We start from the raw sequence: 13,170 nt of genomic DNA on the forward strand, positions 1-13,170 counted from the left end.
TTCTACGAAGATTTTACCGGAGAAAAAACCCGAAAACACGAGAAAACCCGAGAAAAACCGAGAGTGAAAAACCCGAGTTTTATTAGTTAGGTTTGGTCTTTAAATTTAATAACCCGACACAATTGGTTTGATTTGTTAATTGTAAAATTCGAACCAACCCGACCTATGTACACCCCTACTTGTAGGATTGTGTGATCAAGTAGCTATAATTAAAATTGAAATTGAGCAGCTGTGGACTTTTTACCCTTGAGACTGAGAACATGAGGCTGGTTTCTAGTTCTAACCTTCCAGGGTAGTAATGTGCAGTGACGGAACCAGAAATATATATATATATATATATATATATTGTAATTTTCCAGTAAAGACGTTCAACTTATGTGGCTACGCCACTGGTAATGTGGATAAGGATACTTCAATCACAATCATAAATAGAAAGGAAACACAACTGTAAAAGATAGTCGTTCCACTAATACTATAAAGAATTACTTTATCACTTGGTAATTGCGTTTTGGGGGAATGGAAAATTGAATAACGGTAAAGTGCAAAATCAAGTGCACTGAGTTTAGTCTTTCCACTAATATATTACAGTAGTATAAAGAATTACCACTTGCGACTTGGTATTGCATTTGGGTGAAAATTGGATAATGGTCAAGTGTCTGCATGAGTTTCAGGGCTTGGTTTTTTATTCTTTTATATGAATGTTGATGCATTGCACATGCTATAGACAATGGAGACTTGCATACATAGTGGAGTTTAAGATTTCAAGTCAGTGAATATAATGCATGAACTATTAATGTATAGTCAAATTTTTCTATAACAATTTCGTTTGTTTCGGATATTTTTGAATATTTTAACGAAGTGCTGTTATAAAAAACATATATTATAACATGACATGAAAATTGATTCCGGAAAATTTTTGGCTTTTATAGTGATATAGGGATACTGTTATGGAGAGGTCTAACTGTATTTACTATTATCTTGTGACAATGATTGCAAACAAAGCATTATTATATATACCTTTAAAAAAAATGTTATACAATAATTTACCTAATCAAAAACAGTTAGTGTGCCTATATATATATTCACAGAAGACGAAGTTTCACCAAATTATTCTATCCGAAAGAACATGCACTGACTCAATTTCAATTTGCGTTACACGTCAAAGCGTTCATATCATCGAATTCAGAGTTGGAGCTAGGATTTCAAGGTTATGGATTCAGAATTCTAAGTATATTAAGTTATTGGGTTCTAAATTATTAAATTATAAATATTTAATAAACTGGTCTAGACAAATACAAGGTTTGAACCAAAGCTATTGGGATCGAACAACATGGTGCATGCGGAAACTAATTATACAAAGCTTGGTGGACGATAAATCAGACGACAAAAGAAAAATATACTAAACTAAGCATAATAGTTTATAATGGTTTGATCAATTGATCTACATATGATAAAACTAATATAAAAGAAGAAAAACTATCCAGAGAAAAATCTCCCCCTAAACAAAATTCTTTAATGACTACATTGTGGATATCTTTGTTCTCTTGTGAGAAGCAGAGATCCTTAATTTATAGATGTGCAATTCTTGTCTTCCAAGAAAAGGATGAGACATATTAAGAAGATTTAATTCTTTAGGAGTCTTTTTTCCATTCCTTCAAGAAAGAGAGTCCTAATAGATTAGAAATCCAGGGCAAATCCTAACAAGCTACTGAGTTTGCTGAACTCGTAGCCAGAACATGGCTCCGCCCCTGATCGAATTCAAAGAGTTTTTCAGAAGCCTAGTCTCCTTTCATGTTACGCATACACTCAAGGGCGAAGGCACACTTGGGTTAGGGTGGTCAACTGATCACCCTTTGTCGGAAGACTACACTGCTTATATAGGTAAAATATATTTTAGAGGTACATAACATGTATTGAACGTCTTTTGTCGAATTATTTTTTTACGTATTTCAAGTTTGAACATCCTTGAGAAATTTTTTGATTTCGCCACTGCATACACTATTATCTGTCTATATATGAAGAAGTCAGCTTCATTGAAAAGCTAAATCCTCAACCCACAACAAGTTTCCATGGGCATAGGAAACATAATTTTTACTGAATATTTTACAATTATCTGTTTCAATTTCTATTTTTAAACTTATTATATGAAGAATTGTTTCTTAAGAGAACCAAAATTTTGTATATCCATTGAATTGCCAAGCTGTCAAAAGAGTATCTTGAAAATCAAAACCAGCAAAAATCTTACACAATAGATTTCTATTTCAATTGTCCGCCGCATGCTTTCCGTCCAATGTAGCAAATGAAAACCAGACAACCCAGAATGTATACTAAAAACAGCCTCGTACATCTGTCAAATCCACACGAGTTCTTCTCATTCAGACAGGCTTATACTATTATACGTATAAAAATATTGACACCTATTACGTCAATGAATAAATAAATAATTTTACAATTTCTAGATGCCACCAGTTGGGGAGAAAGGAATCTTGATAGCCAGACAATCCTTCTGGCATGCCACCCAACCCTCCTACCTATAGTCCAAAACAAATGCAGGTGCAGCTATATTTGCTCGATTTTGAATTCAATATTTATAATACGAAATATAAATATATGCAAGAAATTGCTAAAAATTATATTAAAATGGTATATTCAGAACTGGTACTTTCAAAAAATATAAAGGTTTGAGCCCATAAAGTTTAAATTCTGAATCCGCCTTCCGTCAAAAATTATTTGAAGATTAAAGGCGAATCCAAAATTTGAAGTTTATGAATTCCTATAGCGATCGCAAGTTAATATATGATTATAGAATGGATTTTGCAGTCAAATACGTTTAGCTATGTGATGTCCATGACGGAGGACCGGCTGATGACGGCGGAGGACTGACATGCTTCTAGGCTGGCAAGCTTCTGAAAAAGGGTTATACATGTCACCTCAAGCGAAACCCACATCGGTTCACATGGTACGCGCGTTTTTGGAAGTCCAGGTGGCGTAGCCAAAAAAAAAAATTCGTGCATGCCTAGGCACAAAGCAAACAATATGTGACATGAGTTTGGATCGTAGCAAGATATTTATCAAATTTTTTATTACATATATATAGTTTGAATGAAGATATTGAATTCACGTGAACACGTAGCTGACACTATAGATAGACAATAAACCTCTCCCAGACAAAACTTTCTCTTTCCTGGTCTAGATTAAGTTACTACACTGCTATATAAGGATCCCAACTGGCTCAAACAAAAGCAAACCATCTCATATTAACAATCTTATCCCAAATTCAGAACTTGCAATATTTTCAGTCATACTCCACTAAATTATTTGAGCTTCAAAATCATGAATCACAAGATTGCTAGAGATTCTGAAGCAGCAATTGAAGGTTTTAGGGGTACAAAGCCTTTACCAAGAAGGGGTCAAATAAAATCAAGAATTGCAGTAAATGCTTTTCATTCCATTATTTCTGTGCTGTCAAAAGCCTCTTCACATCATCATCATCATCACCATTCTATCAGGAAAAGCTAAGAAAATAGAAATCTTGAAAATATCTAAAACAAATGGTAGTATTTGTTTCATTTCTTATTTTCCTTTTCTATGCCCTGTAATTTATAAGAGAAATGAAATAAGCTTCTGTTAGGAATGTTGATATATTATATAGATAGATCTCTTTGATGCCAAAAAGGAAAAGAATCTTGATCTCTGCAAATTAACAATTGCACTCACCCTTCTTCGTGTGTTGTCAGTTCTCATATTGGATAGTAAAATAATAGTAGGATAAATATGCTGGCTATAGATAATATTAACAAGGAAAGAAAAAAATCTGCTGCACCAAAAGTAAGCTAAAACTATAAATTACTTGTTCCAAATTAATCAGTTAATTTAAAAAAAAAAAAAAATGGGTGAAATTGAGAAAGCCATAGTGAAATTTATGGTCAGACTCTCATAAGACTCGGTCAATAGTACTACTGCTAGTGGCGGAGACACCTTCAATCAAGCGGTGTCATCGGACACGTGAAATTTAGTGTTATACATACTCTTCGGTTCACAATAAGTGTCCAATTTACTTTTAGCACGTCCATTAAGAAAATACTAAATTCTATACAAAAATACCTACTATGACTAAACTACCCCTAATTAAACATTTAATGTGAGGAGTAAGAAAACTTTTTTTAGGGATATGTACATAGGGGTTATTTTATAAAAACAAATTGAATTCTTTCTTGATTACATAACTGGACACTTATTTTGAACCAAAATGAAAAAATAAATTGGACACTTATTGTGAACCGGAGGGAGTATTTGATAAGTATATGTCTTCAATTAATCGGTGTCATTCGATCAGACCAAATGTGATACTAAATCAATGGTGGTTACACAAAATTTTGCGTACATCTAACTGCTATAACGATTATCATTATTGGGCTCAAGATTACATAAAGAAAGCTAGCCAGAGTACATTTTTATTGCAATATCATGCATCTAACAAGCCCACTTCAGCATATATCTACCAATCAAAGAAGTCCAGCATACCAGCTCCTGAAATGTCATTTTAGCAAACAAAATTTTAGGTAATTCGGAGCCCGTTGCTCGAATTCATGGAGATGGAGTGGAAATTAGTACACAAGACTTTTGAAATCGTCATGAGCTTCTGTTTTATGGCCACAAAACGATTAAAAAAAATGAGGAATGGTCATGGCGAAACAATGTATATTGTTTATTAGGACGTTTTTGACGGGCCCAAAAAAATTTAAGCGATTTGGGACTCGTCGTCCGAATTCATAAAGATGTCGTGAACATTAGCACACGAAAAATCGAAAATGGTCTTGAATTCATGTTTTATGGCCTTAGAACGCCAAAAAAAAAGGAATGTAATGGCGAAGCCATAACTAATGTTCATTAAGTCGTTTCTAATGGGCCCAAGAAATTTTAAGCGGTTCGGGACTCGTCGCCCAAATTCATGAAGATGACGTGGATATTAGCACACGAAAAATCGGAAATCGTCACCTTTGCCACTACACTGGAAACTTCCCTCATGTCACAGGATTTGACAAGAGAGATTAAATTAGACGTCATTGAAACCATATAGCTCCGCGCCTTGATTGCAGTAGAAACCTTAAAATCCAAATCCGAGCAAGATGAAAACTCATCTCAGCATGGCCCAAAAGCCCAATTTCAAATAGTTTGAACAACAAGCCTTTCAAGCAATGTTTTGGTTTCATTATCCCGTTTTTTATGATCTTATGCAAGACATGTATGATTAAATTAGTTGCACAAGATAATTAACAACTGTTAGAAACGTAGAGCTCCCATACTACATATTCGAACAAATATACACATACATAATGTGATAATTGTTTTGTCAACCTAATTGCAATAGAAAACGGCTTTTTTAGCAATAGAAAAGGTATGAAGTTTGTGAAGGCATTCTCGTAACTATTACCATTAGTACATAATCATTTAGCTTCTTCTTCTTATTAAATTAGCCATAAAATGTATTAAACTCCTAATTATTTCAAGGAGTTAATTTCACCGAAGGTCATCCCACTAATGGTCACAACAATTACTTATCTATTTCTTTTCATTTAAAAGTGACTAAACTTTATTATTATCACCTAAAAGTCATTCTGCTTCAAACCCTGGAGAATTCCTACAAGAATTCTATAACGACCCGACCGGTTGTTTTGAGCATTTACACTTCGCTCGGTTGTGTAAGGGCATGAGTAGCTCTATATGATGTATTAAGAATTATGTGAATAGTTTGGTTTTGGTTCTCAGGTTATTCCGAATTGATTTGGTGGAATGATTATCAGCTAGAAGCTTTAAATTTGAAAGGTTTGACCAAGTTTGACTTTTTGGTATGTGACCTCGGATTGGATCTTTTATGGTTCCGTTAGCTCCGTTGGGTGATTTTGGACTTAGGAACGCGGATCGTGATTTGGAGGTCCGTAGTAGAATTAGGCTTGAATTGGCGAAAGTTGGAAATTTGGTGATTTCGGTCGGTAGTGAAAATTTTGATATCGAGGTCGGAATGGATTTCCGGAAGTCGGAATAGGTTGGTGTTGTTATTTGTGATGTGTGTGCAAAATTTGAGGTCATTCGGATGTTGTTTGGTGGGTTTCAGCGTCGTTTGCGAAATTCGGAAGTTTAGAAGTTATTAGGCTTGAATCCGAGGGTAATTTGGTATTTTAATATTGTTTTGAGTGATTCAAAGGCTCCGCTAAGTTCGTATGTTGGTATATAACTTGTTGGTATGTTTGGTTGAGGTCCTGAGGACCTCAAATGTGTTTCGGGTGGTTAAAGGATCAAGTTTGAAGTTTGGAGAATTTGCTGAAGTTGGAACTCAGTTGTCATAACCGCACCTGCGCAGTGGGAGCCGCGGGTGCGAGCCCGCAGAAGCGAGTGAGGGATCGCAGATGCGAGATTGGAGGAGCTGGGCAGAAGGCGCAGGTGCGATGAAGTTCCCACACCTGCGAGGTCGCAAAACGGGATGTTAAGCGCAGAAGCGATTGTTGCGCAGGTGCGATGAGATATTCCGCACCCGCGGTTGCGTGATAACTATGGATTTTAGCCTATCTTATGCTCTCTTTTGCTTAGGTTTTGGATCAAAAATGTGTAAAAGTATTCCCGAAAACTGACTTAATGTGCTTGTCCACAGGGTTTAGTCAAAATGAAGCAAGAAAACCATAATCAACTCATGAAGGAGTTAAAATTGCATAAGTTCAAAGATGGGACTGAAGCGCTGACCGCGATGGAAAAGCGCGGACGCGTAAGGTCCACCGATGAAGCGGCCACAATTACGCGGTCCGCGGAAGTGAGATTTAGAGAATATGTTTTGGAGACAACAGTGACCGCTGTCCGCGATGAAAAAGCGCAGCCGCGAAATACCTGACGCGACCGTGATGGTATTTTCGCTGAGAGCGTTGATCAAAGTTCAGAGACCCTGCAAGTTGAGCCTGACTGAGAGCGCGGTCCGCGTCCAAATTACACGGCCGCAGTTGATGCTAACACGGAGGCGGTAACTTTTATGCTGCCCGCGAAATCAAGTCCAAACCAAGCGCAAAAGTGAAGAAACGCGGTCCGCGCTTGTGTTGCGCGGCCGCGAAAGTCCATTCGCTGAGGCGCTCATTATTTCGCTCACAGCAGAACCTCCGTAGGGGTATTTTTGTCCAATAATTTCAGTTGTGTATAAATAGATCTTTTTCACATTTTTAGGTTATCTTTTGTATCAGTGAGCTCGTGAACAGCCGTACTTTACCATTTAGAGTAATTTTAAAGTAGCTTTGGCTTATATTCTTAGATTTTGTTCTTGTAATCTACTTTTATGGCCTATATTTCATCTTCACCTTTGATTTCTACCTTGATTATGAGTAGCTAAGCCCATTAGCAAGGGTTGTGACCCAACCCTAGTGTGGGTATTCAATGTGTCTTCAATTTTAGGGCTTATTTATTTATGGGCTAGTGATATTTAGCTTAATTCATGCTTTAATTTTAGAATTGGTGGTTGCAAACACTGATTTGTGCCTTTATGACTTAGACTCTTCTAGAGAAAGAGAGACTAAGTCTAGGAAAATAGGCTAGCAATGGGGTGCATTCAAGAGATTGATAGCCTAATTAATGGGTTAAATCTAGAGATAGTAATACCTGACTTGAGCCAACATCATTTGTTATACATGAACACCCATTTGGACTTGAGAAAGTCAAATCGGGCAAATTTCTTCAAACTACGGAGAGGTATAGAGTGAGCACTTATGTGTGATGGTTATATCATGACTCCAATCATGACAAGCTTGTCCTAAACTCTAGATCCCATTGGATATTCGCCTAGATGTAAGTCACTTCTCTAGTGTTTTTTATCACTTGAGAAAACTCCTACAAAAACATTGTACTTAGATTACTTTCAACAATCAATAGCATTAAACGTAGATTAAAAACCAATCCAAGCATGGTTAGAAGTGTAATTAAAAGCAACACGCATAGTTAGATTAGATAGAAACCCAACTCCCAATCAATATTAACTCCCTATGGATATCGATCCCGACCTTTCGGGTAAAAGCTGCATCGATCACTCCTCGCCATTATATAGTGGTGCAGGATTGGAGCCGATCATTGCGCAGATGTGTGACATGGATCGCAAAAGCAGAGGCCCAGCTTTAGTATTTTACAGCACAAGGGGAATTTTGGTCGCCTCTGCAACATCGCAGATGCGGTTAAACGTCCACAAATGCGGAATTTCTGGGCAGACTATTATAAGTTCGAGAGTTGGTCATTTTTATCACATATTGAGCTATGGGCTTCGGATTGGAGCGATTTTTTATGAAAATAGAAGATAATTTTGTTTTAGAAAGATAATTTGGATTTTAGAAGTGCATAGAAGCAGATTACCAGATCACAAGAACCACAAGCAGCACACATTTAGCAGAAGGAGTTCAGCCCTGAACTCCAGCAATCAACAACAGACAACGCAGAGTAATAATTAGTTTGAACAAGGCTTCACATTGCCTTAATCCATTAGCTATTACTAGGTGAATATACAAGCATATATTAATCAGAGAACAGCATGCTGGGATCAGATAATCATACAGAAAGGTAACAAAGTTGAGGGTATAGAAATCATGAATTAATCAGGAGTATGTTAAGGATGAACACTTAAAACAGGACAGAAATCATGCTAGTTGAGAAACAAATAGACATAGGTCTAATTACATAGAGGCAAACATGCTGAAAACAAGAAACACATAGGTCTAGTTTCATGGAAGTAGGCATGTTGATTAAGAGTAATGAGCATGAAGCACATAGGTCGAATATCATAGCATGTCGAGTGATGGCAGAAATGAAACATACCAGTTAAGAGATAGTATAGGAGGATGAAAACAAGTAGAGTCCAATAGTCTAGCCTTGGCTTTCAGCTGGCTAGACAGTGCAACAAGTACAAGCAACAGAAAAGATCACAATGGAGAGCGTGTGTGAGTAAGAATTTGTGTGTGTAGGTGTGACTTTTCTGAGTGTTCGTGTAAGTGTCCCTTGAAAATCAGAACAAGAAGATTTTTATAGCATGCAATAGGATAGGTCACATAAGGTAATGAATCAATCACATATACATAAAGTGTGAAAATCAATTAGCAATCAGTCAAGTCAATTAAGAGGACAGAATCAAATAAGTATCACTTAATTTAAGGAAAAATCTACCCAGAATCAATCCGTAATTAAGAGCAGGTTAATAAGGCAAGAAACAATTTTCGCAATCAATTAGGAATCAGGACACACAATCAAGCCAATAATACGGATTCATAAATAGGGTAAAATCAAGTAAAACTTAAATAAGGAAATATGGGTACTAAATTCAAACCCTAATTTGGGTAAGTAAATCAATTAACAATTTAATTGACAGAGTATCAAAACCCTAGGATATGTTAAAGGCATAGAGATGAAACTCAAAAAGAATCAGTCAAAATAGTAAAGAAGAAAACCATAGTTGAAAGCATTTAAATGTCTAAGCATTTTGACAGAAAACCCGTTAGAGATCAAAAACCCTAGGGTTTTAGAACACAACCATAAGAATCAGTCAAACAAGTAAAGAAAATTAAGGTTAAACACCTAAAAAAAGTTAGTATTTTTTCAGAAACTTAAAGGGGTGAAACCCTAGCTTTAGAGAAGACAAAAAAACGGTTAATAATAAGAAAACACAGAAAGTTTTTTTTTTAAAGAGAAATAACAAAATAAACTGAAAAGTATCTCAGATCTACAAGGATCTGAACGGATTCGAGTAGCAAGAGACTAGGGTTTTAAGAGAATGACAAAGATGAAAGGAAATCTGATTTGGAACCATAGACTCGAGCCATAAACACAAAGATAATAGTACTCACAAACGGAGAGATGAACACAGGCGGATTCGTCGAGAAAATGAAGGATTTGAACCAAGTTTGTTCGAATCCTTTTGAGATCCCATCAAATAGTCATGGAAGCCGAACAACCAGTGAAGATAAGAGGCTGGTCGGGGCCTGAAATCACAGGGAAACCACATGGAACGGGGGGTTTCTGGTGACGGCGGCTACGGTTAGGGATAGTTTCAGATAGAACGGAGAAGAAGAGGAAAACAGGGCCGGCGGGTTTAGACAAATGACTAGGGTTAGGGGGTAGTTGGTGTAATTAAAAAAGGCAATTGATCCTGGACCGTTGATCTTTTGAGATCAACGGCCAGGATTCGATTTGAGGGTTAGGCGGGTTAAAAAATGGGTCAGGGTATTTGGGCTGTAAATTTAATTGGGCTGGGGTCAAATTTGGACTAGGTCCGAAATTAAAACAAAACTAAAGAGGCTATTTATACTCAATTAATTTGATGAATAATTTATAAAATAGCCAATAAATGACAAAAAATGCTATTTATGCATAAAAATAATTTAAAAAAATTACTTGATATTATAAAAAAAATATCATTTTTTGTATAGATAATATAATTGTGCATACATATGGGCTAATATTGCAAAATGTGCAATTATAGTCTTAAAAATACAAATGTAATTATAAAAATGCAATTAAAATATTTGAACACTTATATGGGTATAAATGATGAATTTAGATGATTAAATCATCATAAAGTAATATGAGGAACAATATTTGAATATTTATATAATTAAAAATGCAGAAATAAATTAATTTAAGGCCTTTAAAAATTATAGAAAAATTGTTAAAACTGTTATGCATGTTTGTAAATGCATGTGCAATATTTTAAAAGTATGTATGCATATTTAAAAATATATGAGAAAAAATTGGGTATCAACAGGTAAATTTAAAAATTGATGACCTTTAGTTTAACTTGGTCATGACCTTTTCTTGATGAATTTTCTGACAAGCAGAATAAAAATTGACCACAAAGTTATCTCTTTGTAAGGTTGCTATTAAAATGTTTTCTAAAAAAAGAAAGGCGGTGGATAACTGACTTAAGTAGTGAGGCTAAATATCATTGGGGATGAATTTATCGGACGACAAACGACTTAACTTCATTAAAATTGTATCGATATACTCTTTAAAAAAAAAAAAAAAAAAAAAAAAAACATACCCATTGAAGACGATGAGGTACAACAAAATTTTAAGTTTTCAACTCATGTTAAGCATAAGCACATGCAATTAGTTTTTAGTTTATTTGATTAATTATACAAATATTTTTAACCATCAATTTATGAAATAACTGTGAAGGAATAGAATTTGGAGAAAAAAGAAACAAGGAGGGAAAAGAAAAGGTAAAAGACCGACAAACAAATGTACTTAAAGATTAAAGGCTAGCACCAACAAGGGTTGTGGTGGAGTGGTAAGTACTCCTTCATCCTTAACCAGAGATCTCGAGTTCGAGCCCCTGGGCATGGAGTCGCCTTTGTTAGGGAGCGCTTTACCCTCCAATGTGGGACTTCCCGGCGCGAATCCGGATTAGTCGGGCCCCAATGTGAGTACCGGATACCGGGTGAGAAATAAAAAAAGAAAGATTAAAGGCTAGCTCCCTAATTTCTGGCTGTTCTTGTCTTCTTGATATGACCAATTACTATATGTTAATAGTCCAAGCAATGATAGTTTTATTCTTAGAATAAATAAGATTTAGCACTTAGATTTGATCTCAACAGTATCATGTCGAATTAGTGTTTGTCCAGCACATTTCTGGACAGAGCTAATTGCTTTTTTATTTTATTTTATTTTAATGGAATTAGGTAGTCAGAAATTCATGTGTTTTTTCCCACGATTTAGACGAAGATGCCAGGAGAAAAAAGAGTTTAAAGTTCCAAGAAAAATTTCAACTTTAACAAATAATTTGGTCTCTTGTGTGTGACACATAATGATCTTTTTGATAATTACTATACATATTCATGTTATAAGCTGTAGATCTTGACACGTATCAGATTCCTACTTCCAACAGAGGGTTGATAAACCTTGTGAAAAATAATGGAAACAACAAAGAGGTTAAAAAAAAGAGAGAGGAGTTGGTTAATGCATTTTTAAATTACCTTGTCTTACGGCAATATTCAGATCTCACTTATGAGATTATACTGAATTTATTATTGTTACTTATCCTACGTTAATATTTGATATAGATTTATTGATTCATATGTCGGTAGAAGATAATAGATATTGCTCTTGTATAATTATTTAAGGTACACGCAATACAACTATTATGATTGTAAAAGAAATTGGAAGTACACAATTTCAGTGGTACATGAAAAATAAATAACAAAATGAATAGAGTTTTAAACTTTTCAAATTGAATCTATATTTGTAATTCCAACAGACAAATCAATGTTTCTCCCTTATTTATTTCCACCTATTTTCTACTCAAAGAGAAAAAATTAAACTTTCACTTTTGTTCCTTTACCCTTTTCTTTTTACCTGGTTACCACACAAAACAGGACAATACCAGAGTTAATATGGACAACTACGAAAATGAAAACCCAACAGCAACTTTAATTTTGGCTGTCCGTTTTTTTTTTTTTTAATTTTTTATTATTGTTTGCATTCACTTATCAACAGAAACACTATTCGACTATAAGACACAGTGAACCGACCCATCTGCTGAGCTAATTCTTCAAATTCTATCCATTTTTAATCATTTTTCCTGAAATTAAAATATCAGATAAAAAAATAAAAATAAAAAGGTGGTTTTAGCTGTTTCGACTTTTTTCTCTCCCATGAGCGTTATTGCTAAATAAAAACCTAATCCCAATACCTATAATTTCATAGTTTTTGTTATTTTTTTTTCCCTTTTCGTTAAGAGACATTTGAACTTTGCTTCAAGCGCATTACACTAGACTAGATAAAGCATTAACGACTGGCTTTTTTAGAACTGACAATAAAATTCAAATAAAATAGAGCACGTTCCTTTAGTAGCAACATTAAATCGAACAAGAATAATTCGTATTAGCACTTTCTATTTAAATTCTAAATTTTAAATTAGTAATACTCGTAGGTAAAAGACCTCTGCATTTATTATTTCTTTGTAATGCAAATTCACCATAAATGTTTAGTTTTACAGCTTCAACCATAAATTATAGTACTCCAGCCAAAATGAGTGGTCAGATTGGCAATCTAAACTGGAAGAAAATTAATGAGTAATTAATGGGACGTTGTAGTTGGCATATTAAAGAGTAATCTATATATTTATTTATTTATTTGCCAAACTCAAAGGTCAGCCGTAAT

Source organism: Nicotiana attenuata, unplaced genomic scaffold (genome assembly GCF_001879085.1).
Source record: "Nicotiana attenuata strain UT unplaced genomic scaffold, NIATTr2, whole genome shotgun sequence".
Classification (NCBI taxonomy): domain Eukaryota; kingdom Viridiplantae; phylum Streptophyta; class Magnoliopsida; order Solanales; family Solanaceae; genus Nicotiana; species Nicotiana attenuata.